General features: G+C 40.8%; 1 protein-coding gene across 3 annotated transcripts in view; it reads left to right on the top strand.

Annotated features, from left to right (window-relative positions):
* Window positions 1-22,078, top strand: part of LOC106605009 (transcription factor HIVEP3) — a 92,947-nt gene that overhangs the window by 26,552 nt on the left and 44,317 nt on the right. The window contains exon 2 of one of the 3 annotated variants that reach the window (XM_045718289.1): window positions 5,421-5,525. The exons of the other annotated variants lie outside the window; for them this stretch is intronic. The gene's annotated coding sequence lies outside the window, so the exon portion shown is untranslated. The remainder of the gene's footprint in view (window positions 1-5,420; window positions 5,526-22,078) is intronic. 3 annotated transcript variants of the gene reach the window in all.

A 22,078-nucleotide genomic window follows, 5' to 3' on the forward strand; every position in this document is an offset into this window, starting at 1 on the left:
TCCATAGAGCTGAGAAGATTGTTTTCAGTTTTATAAAGCGATACTTCGGGATTTTGGCAATGAGGCCCTTTATTTCTATATTTTTGATTCCCTTTATCTACTCCCCCAGAGTCAGATGAACTCGCGGATACCATTTTTATATCTCTGCTAGCAGATACCGATAGACTTCCAATCATTGCGCTAACGCTAATTAGCATTGGTTTGCGAAACTACCTATAACTTCCTTCATACTGGACACAGACATATATAAATGGTATCCACGAGTTCATCTGACTCTGGGGGAGTAGATAAAGGGCATCAAAAATATAAACGCAACATGTAAAGTATAGATAAACCTTGTGTTTCATGAGCTGAAATATAAAAGATCCCAGATATTTTCCATAAGCACAAAAAACATTTCTCTCAAGTTGTGCAAGTTTGTTTACATTCCTGTTGGTGAGCATGTCTCCTTTGCCAAGATAATCCATCCACCTGACAGGTGTAACATATCAAGAAGCTGATTAAACAGCATGATACTTACATAGACAATAAAAGGTGCACTCTAAAATGTGCAATGCACACACAATGCAACAGATGTTTTGAGGGAGAGTGCAATTAGCATGCTGACTGTGTTCACTGACTGCTGACTGTGTCCACCAGAGCTGTTGCCAGATGATAATTAAATGTTAATTTCTCTACTATAAGCCGCCTCCAACTTCATTTCAGAGAATTTGGCAGTACGTCCAACCGGCATCACAACCGCAGACCACATGTAATCACACCAGCCCAGGACCTTCACACTCGGCTTCTTCACCTATGGGATCGTCTGAGACCAGTCACCCAGACAGCTGATGAAATTGTGGGTTTGCACAACCAAAACATGTCTGCAAAAACCGTCTCGGGGAAGCTCATCTGCGAGCTCGTCGTCTTCACCAGGGTCTTGACCTGACTGCAGTTCGGCATGGTAACTGACTTCAGTGGGCAAATGTTCACATTCGATGGCCCCTGGCACGCTAGAGAAGTGGGCTCTTCAAGGATGAATCCCGGTTTCAACTGTACCGGGCAGATGACTGGCGTCGTGTGGGCAAGTGGTTTGCTGATGTCAACGTTGTGAACAGAGTGCCCGTGAACAGAGTGCCCCGTGGTGGTGGGATTATGGTTTGGGCAGGCATAAGCAATGGACAACAAACACAATTGCCAGCAGCATACCACCCCACTGCTGGTTTGCCTCTGAAGCTAAGCAGGGTTGGCCCTGGTCGGTCCCTGGATGGGAGACCCAGATGCTACTGGAAGTGGTTTTGGAGGGCTATTAGGAGGCACTCTTTATTATGGTCTAAAAAAAAAATATCCCAATGCCCCAGGGCAGTGACTAGGGAAATTGCCCTGTGCAGGGTGCCGTCTTTCGGATGGGACTTTGAACGGGTGTCCTGACTCTCTGTGGTCACTAAAGATCCCATGGCACTTATCGTAAGAGAAGGGGTGTTAACCCCGGTGTTCTGGATAAATTCTCAATCTGGCCACCTAATCATCACCAACTTCCAATTGGCTCATTCATCACCCCCTTCTCTCACCTGTAACTATTCCCCAGGTTGTTGCTGTAAATGAGAATGTGTTCTCAGTTAACTTACCTGGTAAAATAAGGGTTAAATAAATAAATAAATGCATATTATCAATGGCAATTTGAATGCACAGAGACAGTGCTGAGATCCTCATGTTTCAGTATGATAATGCATGGCTCCATGTCGCAAGGATCTGTACACTATTCCTGGAAGCTGAAAATGTCCCAGTTCTTCAATGGCCTGCATCACCAGACAGGTCCCCCATTGAGCACGTTTGCTCAATGGGTGACACTCATTGAAGATGAGTGGGACAACATTCCACAGGCCATAATCAACAGCCTGATCAACTCTATGCGAAGGAGAGGCAAGGGGTGGAGGGGTGGCAGGTAGCCTAGTGGTTAGAGCATTGGGCCAGTAACCGAAAGGTTGCTAGATCGAATCCCCAAGGTAAAAGTCTGTCATTCTGCCCCTGAACAAGTCAGTTAACCCACTGTTCCTAGGCCGTCATTGTAGATAAATAAAGGTTAAATTAAACAAAAAGATGTCGCACTAGAGGAAAAATGGTGGTCACACCAGATACTGACTGTTTTTCTGATCCTTTCTTTAAGGCATCTGTGACCAACCGATGCATATCTGTATTAGGGCCAAATGAATTTATTTCAGTTGACGGATTTCCTTATATGACCTGTAACTCTGTAAAATCATTGAAATTGTTGCATGTTGCGTTTATATTTTTGTTCAGTATGTCCTGCAATTCTTCACATTTTTGCCATGGAGCTGAGCGAAAATGTTGCCGTTTTAAAGCTAATCTTATGCTCAAACATAATAACAAAATCAATACGGCTAAATTCATTGTTTTGAGAATGTTCAATTCTCCCTCACTGTCTAGCTTTTATTTTGATGATTGTTAGTTTTGAAAGATAATATTATTTTAAAAAATATATAGGTCTCTTTTTTATATTCAACACGGTTTAAGTTGACAGTGTTTTTCCATCCCGAAAAGTAGTTTATTTTCACACCCAAGGATTACAATGACAGAAAAATCCCTGCATTTGCATGTCACCAACACACCTCTACATGTAAGGCTGAAGGCTTCTAATACCTCTCAGCTTCTTTTGGAGCCATTCAGCCCTTCTCCAACCCAAGTCCCCAGAACATCACCACTGTCAATTCAATGTTGGGTCATGGATGCCTTGACCATGCGAGCCTACAGTGGTTCCTCCTTTAAAAGTTGCGAGCTTACACCGCGGGACTTAGCGGTACCCAGCGTCACGGCTTCATTGCTCCAGACCACCACAAGGGGCAGATGGAGCACTCCTTATGCATTTGGGTCCCAAGGTTTTTATATGGCCTATCATATCGAGTGGTTCCAATAACGAATTTGACGAGTCACCCACCCCTGGTGACTTTTTTTCAGCAAAGATGGCTTACAAAACATTACGGTGGAAGCTAATTTAGGTAGTTATAACGACTCAAACAAAAAATGTACAATTGAGAGGAATATGTTAGTGTAGAGACAAACGATTGTGCATATTTCTTGGTTAAATTCATTTACGAAAATCACTATTTAGCATGTTTTTTTTTCAGTCATATCCAATACCAGGTGTAACAAACTCCATTCCTTGAATGATGCTATGTCTGCATGTATGTATTACAATTGTACACTTCAACAGTGTTTACCACTCCTGCTTCTGGGACATCAATGATTGCACATTGTAACTATGCAATAGACTAGAAACATGATTTAAGTAAAGGCTGATTTTGTAATTCATATATACAGAATAAAACCGCTCCGCGTTCTGTCTCCTAGAGATGAATGTACTTTGGTGCAAAAAGTACAAATCAATCCCAGAACAACAGCAAAGGACCTTGTGAAGATGCTGGAGGAAACCGGTACAAAAGTATCTATATCCACAGTAAAACAAGCCCTATATCGACATAACCGGAAAGGCCGCTCAGCAAGGAAGAAGCCTCCGCTCCAAAACCGCCATAAACAGTTTGCAACTGCACATGGGGACAAAGATCGTACTTTTTGGAGAAATGTCCTCTTGTCTGATGAAACGGTAATAAAACTGTTTGGACATAATGACCATCATTATGTTTGGAGGAAAAAGGGGGACGCTTGCAAGCCGAAGAACACCATCCCAACAGTGAAGCACCGGGCATCATGTTGTTGCGGTGCTTTTCTGCAGGAGGGACTGGTGCGCTTCACAAAATAGATGGCATCATGAGGGAGGAAAATTATGTGGATATATTGAAGCAACATCTCAAGACATCAGTCAGGAAGTTAAAGCTTGGTCACAAATGGTCTTCCAAATGGACAATGACCCCAAACATACTTCCAAAGTTGTGGCAAAATGGCTTAAGGACAACAAGGCTATCACAAAGCCCTGACCTCAATCCTATAGAAGATTGGTGGGCAGAACTGAAAAAGTGTGCGTGAGCAAGGAGGCCTACAAACCTGACTCAGTTACACCAGCTCTGTCAGGGGGAATGGGCCAAAATTCACCCAACTTATTGTGGTAAGCTTGTGGAAGGCCACCCAACACATTTGACCCAAGTTAAACATTGTAAAGGCAATGCTACCAAATACTAATTGAGTGTATGTAAACTTCTGACCCAGTGGGAATGTGATGAAATAAAAGCTGAAATAAATAATTTCCTCTACTATTATTCTGACATTTCACGTTCTTAAACTAAAGTGGTGATCCTAACTGACTTAAGACATGGAATTTCACCTAGGATAAAATGGCAGGAATTGTGAAACTGAGTTTAAATGTATTTGGCTAAGGTCTATGTAAACCTCTGACCTCAACTGAATATTATAAATCCTATCAATTATCTTAATTTCTCTGTTCAACAAAATAATGTTTCCGGAATGCCTGTCTTATGTTTCGAACTACAGAAATGATTTCGGAACCATCTGAGATGGTGGGAGTGTCATGGCTTGCTGAAATTACATGGAATGACCCTGCTTTGAATTATGCAGGAGGGTGGTGGACTGGACTGCCATCACTATGGAAGGTCATGCGCTCGTCACCCTATTCAACAGCACACAGAAATAGATTGTGTGTGTGTGTGTGTGGTTATTTACTTAATATCTGTGCACATGGGGTTGTGAGCAGGGATGTAGTGTTATTAAAATATGTGGATAAATGCTGATCGCGGTGTTTAAAGTAACCCTCCCTATACTTTCAATGCATTTTTCCAGGAAAGGTGGGTAAACGGTCGCGAAAAACAAAAAAAGTGTGTGAATGACATTTTAGCGCGTTTACCCGCCTCCGCATCTCTGGTTTGAGTATATTTGGGCTTTAAGGTACAGTATATTTAAGATGTATTGCAGATATATTTTTGTGTGCTTTTTTTGTTGACTATCCTTGTGGGGACGTTAGACAGGTCCTCACATTGAAAAAGGCTATTTTAGGGTTAGAATTAGGTTAGGGGTCAAATCAAAGTTTATTGGTCGCTTACACAGATTTGCAGATCTTATTGCAGGTGCAGTGAAATGCTTGTTTCTAGCTCCAACAGTGCAGTCATAAAAACCTACCAATACTCACATAATATATAATGGTGTGTGATTAGACCGGATGGACACTATACAGTACCAGTCAAAAGTTTGGACACCTACTCATTCCAGGGTTTTCCTTAATTTTTTACTATTTTCTACATTGAAGAAAAGTAGTGAAGACATCAAAACTATGAAATAACACATATGGAATCATGTAAGTGTTAAACAAATCAAAATATATTTAACATTTTTCAAATATCCACTATTTGCCTTGATGTCAGCTTTGCACACTCTTGAATGAGTAGGTGTCCATTTTTTTAATTTAACCTTTATTTATCTAGGCCAGTCAGTTAAGAACAAATTCTTATTTACAGTGCCGGCCTACCCCGACCAAATCCGGACGACACTGGGCCAGTTGTGCGCCGCCCTATGGGTCTCCCATTCACGGCCGGATGTGATACAGCCTGGATTCGAACCAGGTACTGTAGTGATGCCTCTTGCACTGAATGGGAATCAATTGTTTTGGCTCCACAAGAATAGTAAAACAAGTGTGTGTGTGTGTTGTGTGCGCGGGCGGGCGGGCGGGCGGTTTTGGGATATTTCCACCGTAGGTTTGTGTTTGTCTACTCTATCTGTAGGTATGTATGTGTTTATGTATATTCAGTTTTTTCTGCTGAGACCTCCGTACTGCAAAGCCATGCAAGGGCATCTGTTTCTCCGCTGCACTCTCTAATTGAAGGTCAATATTTGCATGAGCATTCCTACAGAAAGTGTTTTTGCTCAGCTCGGGGCAGAACACAGCGTGGTAGTGTACTAAAGCAACGCTCAAGGTACACTGCACTTCATATGACACAAGCTGGTGCTGTGCGTTAAGCCTAAGGCCTATGCTAGAAAAAGTGTTTGATAGAAAGCAGGTATAATGTCCCTGGGCTTCAGTATCACATTTGTATTTATTATGGATCCCCATCAGCTACTCTTCCTGGGGTCCAGCAAAATTAAGGTAGTTCTACAATTTTAAAAACATTACAATACATTCACAGATTTCACAACACATGGTGTGCCCTCAGGCCCCTACTCCACCACTACCACATATCTACAATACAAAATCCATGTGTGTGTATAGTGCGTATGCATATGTTTGTGTTGCTTCACAGTCCCCGCTGTTCCATAAGGTGTCTTTTTCTTTTCTTTAAAAAAAATCAAATTTCCCTGAATGCATTCTTTACTTGATGTGGAATAGAGTTCCATGTAGTCATGGCTCTATGTACTACTGTGCGCCTCCCATAGTCTGTTCTGGACTTGGGGACTGCGAAGAGACCTCTTGTGGTATGTCTTGTGGGGTATACATGGGTGTGCTAGTTTTTTAAACAGACAGCTCGGTGCATTCAACATGTCAATACCTCTCACAAATACAAGTAGTGATAAAGTCAACCACTTTGAGCCAGGGCATGCATATTATTAATATTAGCTCTCTGTGTAAATCAAGGGCCAGGCCTGCTGCTCTGTTCTGAGCCAATTGCAATTTTCCTAAGGCCCTTTTTGTGGCACCTGACCACACGACTGAGCAGTGGTCCAGGTGCGACAAAACTAGGGCCTGTAGGACCTGCCTTGTTGTTAAGAAGGCAGCGCAGTGCTTTATTATGGACAGACTTCTCCCCATCTTAGCTACTGTTGTATCAATATGTTTTGACCATGACCGTTTTACAATCCAGGGTTACTCCAAGCAGTTTAGCCACCTCAACTTGCTCAATTTCCACATGATTTATTACAAGATTGAGTTGAGGTTTAGGGTTTAGTGAATGATTTGTCCCAAATACAATGCTTTTGGTTTTAGAAATATTTAGGAGTAACTTATTCCTTGCCACCCATTCTGAAACTAACTACAGCTCTTTATTAAGTGTTGCAGTCATTTCAGTCGCTGTAGTAGTTAACATGTATAGTGTTGAGTCATCCGTATACATAGACACACTGGCTTTACTCAAAGTGTGTAAAGATTTAAGGAAGTAAGGGGCCTAAGCACACTTTCTCAGTAGGCTTAAGTTGAAAATATGGAAAATAGGAGGCGCAATATTGTCTGCTATTATCCTCAGTAGTTTTCCATCCAACTTGTCAGACCCCGGTGGCTTGTCATTGTTGCTATATAACAATATTTTTTTCACCTCTTCCACACTCACGTTACGGAATTCAAAATTACAGTGCTTGTCTTTCATAATTTGGTCAGATATACAGTACCAGTCAAAAGTTTGGACACAGCTACTCATTTCTCTTTATTTGTACTATTTTCTACATTGTAGAATAATAGTGACGCATCAAAACTATGAAATAACACATGGAATCTTGTAGTAACTAAAAAAAAGTGTTAAATTAAAATAAATATATAATAAAGTATATAACTTAAAAATATATTTTATATTCAAGATTCTTCAAAGTAGCCACCCTTTTGGGAGCCCCGAGTTCCTTCAATCTGCTGTCCAACTCATCCCAAACCATCTCAATTTGGTTGAGGTCGGGTGATTGTGGAGGCCAGGTCATCTGATGCAGCACTCCATCACTGTCCTTCTTGGTCAAATAGCCCTTACACAGCCTGGATGTGTGTAGGGTCATTGTCCTGTTGAAAAAAAAAAAACGATAGTCCCACTAAGCGCAAAGCAGATGGGATGGCGTATCGCTGCAGAATGCTGTGGTAGCCATGCTGGTTAAGTGTGCCTTGAATTCTAAATAAATCAGACAGTGTCACCAGCAAAGCACCCCCACGCCATACATTGAGGGAAATAAGTATTTGACCCCCTCTCAATCAGAAAGATTTCTGGCTCCCAGGTGTCTTTTATACAGGTAACTGTGGCTCAGTTGGTAGAGCATGGTGTTTGCAACGCCAGCATGGTGTGTGCAACGCCAGGGTTGTGGGTTTGATTCCCACGGGGGGGCCAGTACAAAAAAAAAATGCATGCATTCACTACTGTAAGTCGCTCTGGATAAGAGCGTCTGCTAAATGACTTAAATGTAAGGTAACGAGCTGAGATTAGGAGCACACTCGTAAAGGGAGTGCTCCTAATCTCAGCTTGTTACCTGTATAAAAGACACCTGTCCACAGAAGCAATCAGATTCCAAACTCTCCACCATGGCCAAGACCAAAGAGCTCTCCAAGGATGTCAGGGACCAGATTGCAGACCTACACAAGGCTGGAATGGCCTACAAGACCATCGCCAAGCAGCTTGGTGAGAAGGTGACAACAGTTGGTGTGATTATTCGCAAATAGAAGAAACACAAAAGAACTGTCAATATCCCTCGACCTGTGGCTCCATGCAAGATCTCACCTCGTGGAGTTGCAATGATCATGAGAACGGTGAGGAATCAGCCCAGAACTACACAGGAGGATCTTGTCAATGATCTCAAGGCAGCTGGGACCATAGTCACCAAGAAAACAATTGGTAACACACTACGCTGTGAAGGACTGAAATCCTGCAGTGCCCGCAAGGTCCCCCTGCTCAAGAAAGCACATATACATGCCCGCCTGAAGTTTGCCAATGAACATCTGAATGATTCAGAGGACAACTGGGAGAAAGTGTTGTGTTCAGATGAGACCTAAATGGAGCTCTTTGGCATCAACTCAACTCGCCGTGTTTGGAGGAGGAGGAATGCTGCCTATGACCCCAAGAATACCATCCCCACCGTCAAACATGGAGGTGGAAACATTATGCTTTGGGGGTGTTTTTCTGCTAAGGGGACAGGACAACTTCACCCCATCAAAGGGACGATGGACAGGGCCATGTACTGTCAAATCTTGGGTGAGAACCTCCTTCCCTCAGCCAGGGCATTGAAAATGGCTCGTGGATGGGTAATCCAGCATGACAATGACCCAAAACACATGGCCAAGGCAACAAAGGAGTGGCTCAAGAAGAAGAACATTAAGGTCCTGGAGTGGCCTAGCCAGTCTCCAGACCTTAATCCCATAGAAGATCTGTGGAGGGAGCTGAAGGTTCGAGTTGCCAAACGTCAGCCTCGAAACCTTAATGACTTGGAGAAGATCTGCAAGATCTACAAAATCCCTCCTGAGATGTGTGCAAACCTGGTGGCCAACTACAAGAAACATCTGACCTCTGTGATTGCCACAAGGGTTTTGCCACCAAGTACTAAGTCATGTTTTGCAGAGGGGTCAAATACTTATTTCCCTCATTAAAATGCAAATCAATTTTTGACATGCGTTTTTCTGCATTTTTTGTTGTTATTCTGTCTCTCACTGTTCAAATAAACCTACTATTAAAAATATAGACAGATCATTTCTTTGTCAGTGGGCAAACGTACAAAATCAGCAGGGGATCAAATACTTTTTTCCCTCACTGTAATACCACCTCCTCCGTGCTTTATGGTGGGAAATGCACATGTGGAGATTATCCGTTCACCTACACCGCGTCTCACAAAGACACAGCGGTTGGAACCAGAAACTTCCAATTTGGACTCCAGACCAATGGAGAAATTTCCACCGGTCTAATGTCCATTGCTCGTGTTTCTTGGCCCATGCAAGTCTCTTCTTATTATTGGTGTCCTTTAGTAGTGGTTTCTTTGCAGCAATTCAACCATGAAGACCTGATTCACACAGTCTCTTCTGAACTGTTGACGTTGAGATGTGTCGTCTACGTGAACTCTGAAGCATTTATTTTGGCCTGATATTTCTCAGGCTGGTAACTCAAATGAACTTATCCTCTGCAGCAGAGGTATCTCTGGGTCTTCCTTGTGGCGGTCCTCATGAGAGCCAGTTTCATCATAGCGCTTGATGGTTTTTGTGACTGCAATTGAAGAAACTTTCAAAGTTCATGTCTTAAAGTAATGGTGGACAATCGTTCCTCTTTGCTTATTTGAGCGTTTTTTTTTGCCATAATATAGACTTGGTCTTTTAACTTCTGTATAACCCCCGCCCTCCCCACACTTGTCACAATTGATTGGCTCAAATGTATTAAGAAGGAAAGATATTCAACAAATTTACTTTTAACAAGGCACACCTGTTAATTGAAATGCATTCCAGGTGACTACCTCATTAAGCAGGTTGAGAGAATGCAAAAAGTGTGCAAAGCTGTCATCAAGGCAAAGGGTGGCTATTTGAAGAATCTCAAATATAAAATACATTTTGATTTTTTTAACACTTTTTTTGGTTACTACATGATTCCACTTGTGTTATTTCATAGTTTTGATGTCTCAGTTTTATTCTACAATGTAGAAAATAGTAAAAATAAAGAAAAACCCTTGAATGAGTAGGTGTTCTAAAACTTTTGACCGGTAGTGTATGTTTAACAAGTTTGGATATCAAAGTAGAGTACAGTACCTTATCGTGTAATCAACTCTAGTGTGCTCAACTACTGTGAACTGTACTGAACTATACTCTACTTTTATTATTTTCACTATACTTTATCGTACTGTGCCGTCCAAAGTTGTGAACCAAACTGTGGTTTGTGACGACTATGATTTACCATTGATTGTAGCCAATTCTATTGACTCTTCGCTAAGTCCCGCCCCAGAATTTTGGGCAACGAATCACAGCGCGCCAATGGATAACAACTGAGTCAACACCTCAGACAAGCTCATGTTTGAAATGCACAACCATTCAACAGTTTAGAAACTTTTTTTGTCCATTAAAATAACATCAAATTCATCAGAAATACAGTGTCGACATTGTTAATGTTGTAAATGACTATTGTAGCTGGAAATGGCTGATTTTCCAAAAAATTATACAAAAAATCATGGAATATCTACCTAGGCGAACAGAGGCCCATTATCAGCAACCATCACTCCTGTGTTCCAATGGCACGTTGTGTTAGCTAATCCAGTTTACCATTTTAAAAGGTTAATTGATCATTAGAAAACCCTCTTGCAATTATGTTTGCACAGCTGAAAACTGTTGTGCTAATTAAAGAAGCAATAAGACTGGCCTTCTTTAGACTAGTTGAGTATCTGGAGCATCGGCATTTGTGGGTTCGATTACAGGCTCAAAATGGCCAGAAACAAAGAACTTTCTTCTGAAACTCATCAGTCTATTCTTGTTCTGAGAAATGAAGGCTATTCCATGCAAGAAGGGGCCAAGAAACTGAAGATCTCGTACAACGCTGTGTAGTACTCCCTTCACAGAACAGTGCAAACTGTCTCTAACCAGAATAGAAAGAGGAGTGGGAGGCCCCAGTGCACAACTGAGCAAGAGGACAAGTACATTGGATTGTCTAGTTTGAGAAACACAAGTCCAACTGGCAGCTTCCTTAAATAGTACCTGCAAAACACCAGTCTCAATGTCAACAGTGAAGAGGCGACTTCGGGATGCTGGCCTTTTAGGCAGAGTTCCATTGTCTGTTCTTTTGCCCATCTTAATCTTTTCTTTTTATTGGCCAGTCTGAGATATGGCTTTTTCTTTGCAACTCTGCCTAGAAGGCCAGCGTCACGGAGTCGCCTCTTCTCTGTTGATGTTGAGACTGGTGTTTTGCGGGTACTATTTAATGTACAGAATAAACATCCAAGTTCAATGTGTTTCCATCACTTTTTCAACTCTACTGGTAGTTTATTCACAAAAACTGTTGCGTGAAAAAGCAATTATGCCTACTCTAGTCTTGGCACGTGCACTCTAGAAAAACAGCTCGCAGATACACCGGGTAGGCAAGTAAGTCTACATTATGAGACTATTGTGGATAAGAGCAATAATATTTTTATTTGTCAAACGGCAGTCAAGCATTGATTGTCATGTCACCAGAAAAAGACACTCAATATTTATTGGAACGGAGCATCAAGCTCATCACCATGCACTTTCACCACCCTGTGAAGCATCATAACTTATGATCCGTAAACTGCATGGTGTCTGGAGTTGTAGTGGGAGGACCACACACCATATTGTCGCGTGACATGATGGTTATTATTTCAATATATGCGCACAAAGGAGCTTCCACTGCCATTTCTCGCGTAATTAAGTTTACAGACACAAAAACATCCCAACATGTCGAACAAAAAAATTGTCTGCATTTTTTTTTATTGTACCCAAACTTCCAGTTTCCATCACAGTAGACCACTAGATGGTGGTGTTTAGGTCATAGGAGAGTCCCTACAGTACAACACTATTTTTGCATAATGGCAATGCAGTGTTCTGGCCTGGGCAGAGCGGGAACACATGGGAGGCTTTTGTCAACTGTAAATCAACTCTGGGTCTGAGGTGTTTGTCGCTGTGGGCAGAGTTATTACTTAGATTGGCTGGGCGGTGATGTGGGTCAACTCCCTCCTCAGCAGGCTGCCTGCCGTGGGAGGTCTGTTTACCACTGGAAGACCCCTGACATCATCAACCTGTTGCCCTTTTTTGAGCACACTTAAACAGAGCTCCCACCTGTTGACTCTCCCTTAAGCCTGTGTTTGTGCAGGGGAGCGCTCAATGGGTTATACATCATTAGCATAGTTTATCATAGTCACAGTGGTTACAAAGATCCGCTGATATGGCGCCCGCTCTGTGGAGGGAATTTGAATTGGTCTTTCCCTGCCTTTCATTGCGTTGCTTCAACTACTCAGTTCCTGATGTCTTGTCAGGTTTTGGATTTTAGTTGAAAGTGATGGGATGTCTTTGCTCAGTTGTTGAGTTGTTCGGTGAGTCATTCCATTTTTCATACAACTCCCTCTCTCTTTTCAAATTCTCATTCACCTCAGATTATAGTGACCTTAGAATGACTCTATGGGCGCTGTGGGACTAGGCTGAGTGTGAGTTTTCTCTAGACTCTCTAGACTGAGAGAGTGTAAGTAGAGGAGTGTGAAAGTGTAAAAATATTTTCATGCTGTCCCGACGCCCACACAATGAGTGAAACGTGGGTGGAGGGAGGGGGGGTTTGCGTCTAAAAATGACACATCCTCTTTCTATTTCTGTCTTCTATCTTTCCCCCATGCCATGATGCATCACATTTTTTCTTTCCTTTGTGCATCTCTCTTGTCAGTTCTATGGCTCTGGGTTGTTTTAGGTTGGGTTCAGACAGCTGCTGTGGCAGTTGAAAAGACTTAGACCGACAGTGAGTGTTTGGTTTACTTCTGTTTGCTTTCTGTGTGGGCCTTCTTCTGACAACTTTATTTATTTATTTATATATATATATATATTTCACCTTTTATTTAACTAGGCAGACACAAAAACATGTTCACAGATGGGTCGTTCCATCAATTCAGTGACTTTTGACAAGTGTAACTTAATTTAGCTTCACTTAATTTTAACATGCTGTCATAAAGAGCACATGTTCAACTTCACAAAAAAGCATGTTTTCCCAAATCAAGAGGTAAAAAAAAAAGTGATTTATCAAGGTGCAAATAAAGTAACAGGGGTGACAGTAAAGGGGTTGACGATTTCTTATATCAGCCATAAATTCCCTTGTAACAGGGGGAATGGAAGCTTGTTGAGGTTACACAAGAAGTTTTGTCGTGAATCTTAAGTTGATGACGTAAATAATATTTGCTGGTCTGTGGAGTGTAATGAGGAGCAACCAGACTTGACACATTTCTGAAATTGCTTATTCCAGTAAGCATGCACCCATAAAAAACGAATATAAGTACTGTCAAATCCCCTTGGATTGATGAGGACTTGAAAATTGTGTGGTTGAGAGGGATGAGGCCAAAGGTATGGCAAATAATTCTGGCAGCCCAATCGATTGGCAAACGTACTGCAAATTAAGAAGTCGTGACTAAATAAAAATCAACTATACTATGAAACAAAAATAAATTCTATGAAGAATGATAGTAAAAAGCTTTGGAGCGCCTTACATGAAATTTTGGGAAAAAGGCAAACTCGGCTCGATCATTCATTGAATAAGATGGCTCATTTATCATAAAACCCACTGATATTGCCAACTACATTAATGACTTTTTCATTGGCAAGATTAGCAAATTTAGGCATGACATGCCAGCAACAAATGCTGACACTTTTCATCCAAGTATATCTGACCAACATTTTTTCAAACGAGCGTTGTCTTTTTGAATTCCGTAAAGTAAGTGTGGAAGAGGTGAAAACAGTATTGTTGTCTATCAACAATGACAAGCCACTGGGGTCTGCAATCTGGATGGAAAACTACTAATAGCGGACGATATTGCCACTCCTATTTGCCACATCTTCAATTTAAGCCTACTATAAAGTGTGTGCCCTCAGGCCTGGATGGAAGCAAAAGTCATTCTGCTACCCAAGAATAGTAAATCCCCCTTTACTGGCTCAAATAGCCGGCTAATCAGCCTGTTACCAACCCTTAGTAAACTTCTGAATTTTTGGGGGGGACCAGATACAATGTTATTTTACAGTAAACAAATTGACAAACTTTCACCATGCTTATAGGGAAGGACATTCAACAAGCACAGCACTTACACAAATTACTAATGATTGGCTGAAAGAAATTGATAAGATTGTGGAGGCTGTTTTTTTAGACTGCAGTGCGGCTTTTGACATTATTGATCATAGTCTGCTGCTGGAAAAACGTATGTGTTATGGCTTTACACCCCCTGCTATATTGTGGATAAAGAGTTACTTGTCTAACAGAACACAGAGGGTGTTCTTTAATGGAAGCCTCTCCAACATAATCCAGGTAGGATCAGGAATTCCCCAGGGTAGCTGTTTAGGCCCCTTACATTTTTCAATCTTTACTAACGACATGCCACTAGCTTTGAGTAAAGCCAGTGTGTATGTATGCAGATGACTAAAAGCATTGGATTTGGGACAAATCTTTCACTAAACCTAAACTACATCTCGTAATGAATAATGTTGAAATTGAGCATGTTGATGTGACTAAACTGCTTGGAGTAACCCTGGATTGTAAACTGTCATGATCAAAACTTATCGATGCAACATTAGCTAGGATGGGGAGAAGTCTGTCCATAATAAAGCACTACTTTGCCTTCTTAACAACGGTATCAACAAGGCAGGTCCTACAGGCCCTAGTTTTGTCGCACCTAGACTACTGTTCAGTCGTGTGGTCAGGTGCCACAAAGGGGGACTTAAGAAAATTGCAGTTGGCTCAGAACAGGGCAGCACGGCTGGCCCTTAAAAGTACACGGAGAGCTAACATTAATGATATGCATGTTAATCTTTCATGGCTCAAAGTGGAAGAGAGATTGACATCAACACTACTTGTTTTTGTAAGAAGTTTTGACATGCCGACTGTACCGAGCTGTCTTTTTTAAACTACTAGCCCACAGCTCGGACATCCATGCAAGACATGCCACCAGAGGTCTCTTCACCCCAGGAAGAGTAGCTACTGCCTTGGCAGCAACCAATGGGGATCCCTAATAAATACTAATACAAACTGGGAGTGGCAATTGAATGCAAGCTTCACAAAACAAAATATTACGTAATTAATAATTAAATAATTATTACGTGATTAACCTCTTACATCTAGACGTTCCGCTAGCGGAACACCTGCTCCAATATCCAATGATAGGCGTGGCGCGAATTACAAATTCCTCCAAAAAAACAAAACTTCCATTTTTCAAACATATGACTATTTTACACCATTTTAAAGACAAGACTCTCCTTTATCTAGCCACACTGTCCGATTTCAAAAAGGCTTTACAGCGAAAGCAAAACATTAGATTATGTCAGCAGAGTACCCAGCCAGAAATAATCAGACACCCATTTTTCAAGCTAGCATATAATGTCACAAAAATCAAAACCACAGCTAAATGCAGCACTAACCTTTGACTTCATCAGATGACACGCCTAGGACATTATGTTATACAATACATGCATGTTTTGTTCAATCAAGTTCATATTTATATCAAAAACCAGCTTTTTACATTAGCATGTGACGTTCAGAACTAGCATTCCCACCGAACACTTCCGGTGAATTTACTAAATTACTCACGATAAACGTTCACAAAAAACATAATTATTTTAAGAATTATAGATACAGAACTCCTTTGCGCAATCGAGGTGTCCGATTTTAAAATAGCTTTTCGGTGAAAGCACATTTTGCAATATTCTGAGCTATTTTGACACCCACCAAGTTTGACCCTCACCAAACTCCGATTTACTATTAGAAAAGTTTGATTACCTTTGGTGTTCTTCGTCAGAATGCACTCCCAGGACTGCTACTTCAATAACAAATGTTGGTTTGGTTCAAAATAATCCATAGTTATATCCAAATAGCGGCGTTTTGTTCGTGCGTTCAAGACACTATCCAAGGGTGACGAAGGGTTACGCGCCCGACGCGTTTCATGACCAAAAAATTCTAAATATTCCATTACCGTACTTCGAAGCATGTCAACCGCTGTTTAAAATAAATTTTTATGCCATTTTTCTCGTAAAAAAGCGATAATATTCCGACCGGGAGTGGTTGTTTTCGTTCAAAGAGAGAGAAAGTAAACATGGAGTCGACTCGTGCACGAGCCTCAGTCTCATAGTACTCTGACCGGCCACTATCCAAACGCGCTAATGTTTTTCAGCCAGGGCCTGCAAAGCCACGATTCAGCTTTTTGCCGCCTTCTGAGAGCCCATGGGAGCCGTAGGAAGTGTCACGTAACAGCAGAGATCCCCTGTTTTGGATAGAGATAATCAAGAAGGCCAAGAAATGGTCAGACAGGGTAGTTCCTGTACAGAATCTTCTCAGGTTTTGGCCTGCCAAATGAGTTCTGTTATACTTACAGACACCACTCAAACAGTTTTAGAAACGTTGGAGTGTTTTCTATCCAAAGCTAATAATTATATGCATATTCTAGTTTCTGGTCAGGAGTAATAATCAGATTAAATCGGGTACGTTTTTTTTATCCGGCCGTGAAAATACTGCCCCCTATCCATAACAGGTTAAACTAATCATGTAAACATTAACTATGTCGGGGCACCTCGGAAAATGTTGAGTTTTACAGACTCATTATTCTCAGAATATAACGCTTCATATTTTATTATCTGATCTATTAGTCTTCTATTAATTAATTATTATTACCTCATCAGTTCTCATTACTGAACATCGCAAACCCTTGGATATCTGCACGAACCCTAGTTTCCATCATGAATCAGCAATATTCAAATTGTCTATTTATTTACGAACTAATCACAGAAATACATAACAAACAAGCAGTAGATATTGGTTACTAATAATGATAGACAAGTCCCCAGTGGGCTTAGCCAATATGATGGCTTGGTAGACAAAGGAAAGGGGTGGGGACTGAGAGAGCGGGAAAGACAAAATGGAGTCACTACACACAGTGGATAATTATAATAATTGAAATACTAATCCTTTGCACATGAACGTCCAATCAATCGAGAGTAATTACAATGTATATATTTACGCCCGTATGTCAGTGTTGTCTTCTCTGTTGGAATCCTTGATCGTCCTGTAGACGTTAGTCTTTGGTTAACTTTCCCAGTAGTCACAATGTCTTTCGTGGTTGTAGGTGGTTTGAATGGATACTTCAGCGTACCATTTGGAAATGTTCTCATAGAATAGATGCTTTGGCGGTTGACAGTATTCTCGTTCTAGACGTATGTAATTTCTAGCTGCAGACTAGTAATTATAAGTCTGATTTGCTCCTATTCTGTAGTGATCGATTAGTCTGAGTTTAACCATTTCCAGCCGTGTAGCCAAAACTACAGCTGTATGGTCTCCGATGGCCTCTTGAATTGTAGCCATTCCAACATGGGAGCTCTGTCCCGGCGTTCTCTGACTTAATGTATATTTTGTAGGATGTTGTTTTATACTCTGAAAGAAGGGGCGGTTCTATGACGCCTAATGTGATGTCCGGGCTCACCGGGGTGTGGCCACTGACTAGTTCAACTTTATATGAAAACCTTCTAAATGAAAGTATGAATTAACATCACATTACATCTTTTCACAAATAGTTTCATATTTAATCACATGCGTTTCACAATATTTAGATGTAAACTTGACAGCTGGGAAATATACACTTTAAGAGATACAGTTGTGTGTTTCCTGTCCGTCATGAGATCACCAAATGAAACGCACTCGTCATGACTGTCCCTTAAGTGTCCACGGACCATTCCCACATTCTCAAAAATAGAAATATACTTTATTTCTCCCATTTTGAGAATTAGGAGTTTTGAACTAAGAGAAGCTCTTTGTTCTGGTCAACTCTCTCTTTCACTACTGCATGGCAGTTTCTACTAGGTATTTATGACCTGTCGTAAAGTCATAAAACTTGTGGTGGGGAGAGGAAGAGGGGGAGTGCCACGATATACACCCCCAAAAGGCCACGTCGTAACACTGTCTATGGTTGATGTGTTATGCACGACCCGCTCAGTTTTCTACCACAAACACCAGACAATTGCCAAAAAGAGTAGAACCAGCTCACCTGCTTTTAGTCTATGATAAGATGTTCAATGTTTTTTTACATTTATTTTTTAAAACATTTTTAAAGGAATAGTTTCACCATTTTAAAACGAGTGTTCAGTTCACGTAACAGGGCTGACCTTAAAATGAGGGACAGATGTAAATGTATCACTAATCACTTGAAATAAATACATAATCGTCAGAATTGACTTTGTCAAAGCAACAAAATTATTAGAAATTTGGAGACGTTTGGGATTAAGTGGGTTAGTCTTCCTTGAAGTGACACGGTTGTTGGAGGGACATGTGAAAATTATTGAATTCTCCATGTGGTCTACATTAAAGGGTACTTAATTTAAGGGCTTTTAAAATTAAATATTGGTGCACAATTTCCACTTAAAATATCAAAGGGATGCAAAAGGGAGTCATTTCTCAGCTCCTGTTCCTCAGGCAGTTTATTTCATACCTAGGCCAGCAAAGGTAAACTAAAGCTACAGTGTCTGCTATTAGACCTTGTTTTTTCTTACCAATGGGGCACTAGAGAGAATCCCTCTTACAGTAGGAGGACTATGTATTCATTCACCACCAAGTGTAGATCTATAAAGAGTCAAACAACCTAATTTCATCATATTTGTCATAAGCCAGCTTTAGGGTGTTTTAGTCCTGAGCAATTTTTTGTTGTTTAACTAATTGAACAACGTCGGTTAAATTATTTGAATTTCATTTTGTAATTTTTTTTGTGAGGTAAATGCACAGTTTCTCTAGAGAGAAACCCAATCAAACCCGAACTGTGCAATGAAGTAGGGAGTTGTAGTTTCCAACAGGCCAATATTCTACATAGTTTAGCCCAGAAAACATGGTAATTTACTACAATAAGCATAATCCATTGTGCTCTTACTTGTCCGGTCTATGTGGGGTTTATTTTACTCCTGCTACGTTAGGTTGTGTGGGGCAGACACAGAGAGGGATAGAAGAGACCGAAAAATTTGATATCGAGAGGGATAGAGAGCAGTTGCTTAACCAGGTATCTACCAGAAAAATCAGGATCGACGTGATTGATAGTTGGTATTCAGCATAAAAATCTTCCTTATTTACTTTGTGATTTTGTCAGACAGCATAGGCAGCAGCTCTATAGAGATGAGATTTAAAATGATTTATTTGAAATGTAACCTTTGTTTAACTAGGCAAGTCCGTTAAGGACAAATTCTTATTTACAATGGCGGCCTACACCGGCCAAAACCGGACGACGCTGGGCCAATTGTGCGCCTCCCTATGGGACTCCCAATCACGGCTGTTCTGATACAGTCTGGATTCTAACCAGGGTGTCTGTAGTGACGCCTCTCGCACCGAGATTCAGGTCCTTAGACCGCTGCTCCACTCGAGAGCCCAATAATAACTGAGATGGTGACTTGGAAGTAAGTAAATAAAGTAATCAAATTAAACAAATGTAATATACACAACAACTGAAATATTTTATTAAAGTAATGTGACTTAATTATGGTTTAAAAAAAATATATATTTTATTTCACCTTTATTTAACCTCTATGGGCTAGGTGGGACGCTAGCGTGCCACCCGTGGTGCACTCCATCAACAGCAGGTGCATTTCAAGAGCGGCAAATTTGAATCCAAATAAATGTCAAAATTCAAATTTTTCAAACATACAACTATTTTACACCCTTTGAAAGATAAACATCTCCTTAATCTAACCACGTTTTACGATTTCAAAAAGGTTTTACGGCGAAAGCATAAATTTAGAGTATGTTAGGAAAGTACATTTACAAGAGTTGTGTGTAATGTTTTGTCAATTCAAAGACAGGGTCACCAAAACCATAAAACCAGCTAAAATGATGCACTAACCTTTTACAATCTCCATCAGATGACACTCCTAGGACATTATGTTAGACAATGCATGCATTTTTAGTTCTATCAAGTTCATATTTATATCCAAAAACAGCGTTTTACTATGGCATTGATGTTGAGGAAATCGTTTCCCTCCAATAACCGGCAGTCAAGTCAGCGTCACAAATTAAATAATTAAAATTAGAAAACATTGGTAAAATATTATATTGTCATTTAAAGAATTATAGATTTACATCTCTTGAACACAATCAACTTGCCAGATTTAAAAATAACCTTACTGGGAAATCACACTTTGCAATAATCTGAGCACTGCGCCCAGAAAAATACGCGTTGCGATACAGACTAGACGTCATGTTGGGGAGATCTAAAATCGAAAATACTATGTAAATAATCCATTACCTTTGATTCTCTTCATCAGATGTCACTTCCAGGTATCACAGGTCCATAACGAATGTAGTTTTGTTCAAAAAAGCTCATCATTTATGTCCAAAAATCTCCGTCTTGTTAGCACATGATCTAAGCCCGCCGGACTTCTCGTCATGAACGAGGGGAAAAAATATATTTCCGTTCGTTCAAACATGTCAAACGTTGTATAGCATAAATCATTAGGGCCTTTTTTAACCAGAACATGAATAATATTCAAGGTGGACGAATGCATACTCTTTTATAACGTATTGGAACGAGGGTACCCAACATGAACTCGCGCGCCAGGTGTCTAATGGGACATCATCGTTCCATGGCTCTTGTTCGGTCAGATCTCCCTCCAGAAGACTCAAAACACTTTGTAAAGGCTGGTGACATCTAGTGGAAGCAATAGGAAGTGCCAAAATATTCCTCAGCCCCTGTGTTTTTCAATGGGATAGGTTTAAAGGTAATACAACACATCAGGTATCCACTTCCTGTCAGAAAATGTCTCAGGGTTTTGCCTGCCAAATGAGTTCTGTTATACTCACAGACACCATTCAAACAGTTTTAGAAACTTTAGGGTGTTTTCTATCCATATATAATAAGTATATGCATATTCTAGTTACTGGGTAGGATTAGTAACCAGATTAAATCGGGTACATTTTTTTTATCCAGACGTGCAAATGCTGCCCCCTAGCCCTAACAGGTTAACCAGGTAGGCCAGTTGAGAACACGTTCTCATTTACAACTGCAACCTGGCCAAGATAAAGCAAAGCAGTGCGACACCAACAACAACAACACAGAGTTACACATGGAATAAACAAACGTCAATGACATAATAGAAAAAAGTCTATATACAGTGTGTGCGAATGGCATGAGGAGGTAAGGCAATAAATAGGCCATAGTAATTACAATTTAGCAAATTAACACTGGAGTGATAGATGTGCAGATGATGATGATGTGCAAGTAGAAATACTGGTGTGCAAAAAAGTAAATATAAACAATATGGGGATGAGGTAGGTAGATTGGATGGGCTATTTACAGATGGGCTGTGTACAGCTGCAGTGACCGGGTAGCTGCTCAGATAGCTGCTGTTTAAAGTTAGTGAGGGAAATATGTCTCCAACTTCAGCGATTCTTGCAATTCTTTCCAGTCATTGGCAGCAGAGAACTGGAAGGAGAGGCGGCCAAAGGAGGTGTTGGCTTTGGGGATGAACAGTGAGATATACCTGCTGGAGCACGTGCTACGGGTGGGTGTTGTTATTGTGACCAGTGAGCTGAGATAAGGCAGAGCGTTACCTAGCAAAGACTTTTTGGCACTGTGATAGACTGCATCCACTTTGCTGAGTAGAGTGTTGGAGGCTATTTTGTAAATGACATCGCCAAAGTCAAGGATCAGGACAGTCATGGCCAAAAGTTTTGAGAATGACACAAATATTAATTTCCACAAAGTTTGCTGCTTCAGTGCCTTTAGATATTTTTGTTAGATGTTACTATGGAATACTGAAGTA

Source organism: Salmo salar, chromosome ssa05 (genome assembly GCF_905237065.1).
Source record: "Salmo salar chromosome ssa05, Ssal_v3.1, whole genome shotgun sequence".
Taxonomy (NCBI): Eukaryota; Metazoa; Chordata; class Actinopteri; order Salmoniformes; family Salmonidae; genus Salmo; species Salmo salar.